Below are 2,990 nucleotides of genomic sequence, written 5' to 3'. Positions count from 1 at the left end.
TGCCTACTCTGATAAGGTATCTTCTATTTTTTTAATACATTTATACCAAATTTATTTATCTTAAAGAAATCCAATATTTAACTAACTCTAAATTCTCTATCAATTATAAATCTTAAACTTCCCGAAGTTATTTTATCCCCCCTAAATATATTTCTATTGTTACACCCAGTTTCGATCTATAGTAACCAAATAGTATCCATGATTATAAATCATGTTAATGACTGGTACTTACTAAAACCTCATTCTTATATATGTCAAACTTATTGTCCTTAACACTATCATCAATTTTTTTTTATTAAATCCCAAGAATTCAAAGTACTTGAATGATTCAAGTCTATCTAGTCACCATTTCACATTATGATTTCATTCTAAATCCCGCTATAAAAGCAAACATTTATATGTAACTTCGGAACTCAAGATTATGTCAAATGACCTTATACTTACAAAATTTTACCATACTAGGGAAGAAAACTTTTATCCACCTTCCAATATAGTTTACTTTTAGTATCTTATAAATGCTAAACTTATTATGCTGCTCTTCCCTCGATGCCTATCTATGTTCTGTGGCCTATGTTACGTAAGTTAGTTATCTATTTGTTATCCCTAAAATTAGAGTAATTTCCTGAACCTGATGTCATTCCTTAATTTATTGTAGTCAAGATAATTCAAAGTCCTACATATCCAATTTAAGTGTTTAGCATTCTTAAAATCCCAACATATACAATAAATGTCTCCTGACAACAGCTATACTCTTAATCACTAATTAGAACCTGGATTCAAAATTCACAATCTTCAAAATAAATATTTTATGACCCTATAAGTTATTTCCTAATAACTTTAAATAATTTCCCAAATTCTTCATTCTTATAAGGTTTAGCGACAAATTCAAAAATAGAGGTTTTTGGACCTTGAAATTCATGGTAATCACAGTGTCAACCCAAAATGAAGATCTTTCTTTTAGTTGACTTCCCCAAATTTTGCAATTACCTCAAATAGTGCAAAAATAATATTTTTCTCAAATCCTATAAACTGAAGCTTACAAAAATTATACGAACTCCGATATTCTTAATTTGTATTCATCCATTCATTCTTCAATAGTTTTATGCCTAATATCCTAATATAAACGAATTTTATTTACTGATTTTCTCCTTCAATTATTTGTCTTCTCAAATATCTTGCTAAAATTCTGAAATCTAAAGCACAAACTTCAAAAACTTTATGATACAATAACAATTATTGAACAAAAAAGTATTTGTGTCTTACGATAAAACCAAAAATATAAATATTGTTGATTAAATCTTATTTATAATATTTATATTTTTTGTGTTTCACTACATATATTTATAACACCTGTAATATAATTGTATTTCTCTGTAATCAATTGTACCATAAAATTATAAATTTGACAAATCATACTTTTTCATCAAAATCAATAATACCAATTTTTCTCGTTTTTCCTATTACATCACCATATTTACATAACTGTCTAACTTCCTTAATCACAATTCCTTACATAACTTTTATTGGTAATTTACTTGCCGAATACATTCAATTAGAACATTTTATATGTTTTGAAAATTACAATCTAATTCCCAAGGTTCTCAAATTATTCGATTAAGCCTAAATTATTGCAATCCTAGACCCTCAAACTCTCGAATTTAATGCAAAATGGCTCCCATATCTTTCGAAAATTGCTAAAATGACGCCATAATTTTCCTAAAATTTGCAATCAAGACCCAAAAATTCTCAGTTCTCAAAGCAGTAAAACAATGAACATCAATGAACAAAAACATGAATTTTATTGATAATATCTAGCTGTTATTACACGATTCAGTTCCCTATCTACTGCATCTTGCCTCCGGAAAATTTCTGAAAAGACAATTTTGTCCAGAACTCTATGCTCCTTGATGAGAATCAAGTATTAGAGACCTTCATCAGTGCCAAGTCTGAAGTTTGAACGACGGAGAGATGCCACTTATGTTTGATTTGAGTTGCCTTTTGTTCGTCTGTGGAAACTATTCAATCTCTTTGGATAGATTGCAGCTCCTGAATCTTTGTGTAGGTGGACATTGTTTTCGCAAAGACGATGTCTTCGATATCTTTCTTCCAAGTTGCTTCGAATGACAGCCTCTCCGAAGGATTGGGTTTCTTGGAACTTCTAGTTTTGTCCATCTCTTGATTAATATTGTTTGCTGAATTAATTTTCATCTAATGTATTTATAAACAAATTCAAACCAACTGAAGAAACTAACAGAAGAATATGAAGAGATTTCGGTCAACCATTTACATTTAGATTATCGAGGATCAGATTCTCTTACTCTATTTTATTTCATGCATTTATTTGGGCAGAATGTTGATTTTTAAATTGGTTAACTGATAAGACAATTATCAGTTGGTCTTAAACTGAACTGAATCAGTTTTCAACTGATCATTCAATTATTGACCTATCTGATCTTATCACGTAGGTTAACTGATTATTGATAAAATTCCAAATTATATGTTGTTTGTAGAACCCGTAAATCAGACTACGTAGAAGCCATGCACAATTCTAATATTTAAATTAAAATGATTTTATTTCATGAGTATTTAAATTATTTTCTTTAAATTTATTTATTTCATGCAGTAGTTTAGTTGCTATCTTTTCAGTTAAATAAGTGAGGCCGGACTGGAGATGGAGTATTGAGATAAGTTAATAACGACTTATTTAAGAAGTGGTAATTTAGCATGTTAGTAAATAAAATTTAAAAAGTTGGCATGCATGCAAGTTATTAAAATTCTTTGGTATTTTATTTAAATGTTTTAAAGCATTAAATGCATGTTTATTTCATTAATTTATGTTTAATTATTTTTATGCATTTTTGGCATAATTCATGCAAGATAGGATTTTTTTCCTGAAACTTTAAAAGTTTGTGCATTAAGATTTTTAAGTTGCATTCGATCGAGTAACGAAGACCGGGAAGTTTTCAAGAAAATTATTTTTAGTACATGAT

This window comes from Primulina eburnea, chromosome 1, assembly GCF_022965805.1.
Source record: "Primulina eburnea isolate SZY01 chromosome 1, ASM2296580v1, whole genome shotgun sequence".
NCBI lineage: Eukaryota > Viridiplantae > Streptophyta > Magnoliopsida > Lamiales > Gesneriaceae > Primulina > Primulina eburnea.
Note: the sequence above shows the minus strand (reverse complement) of the source record.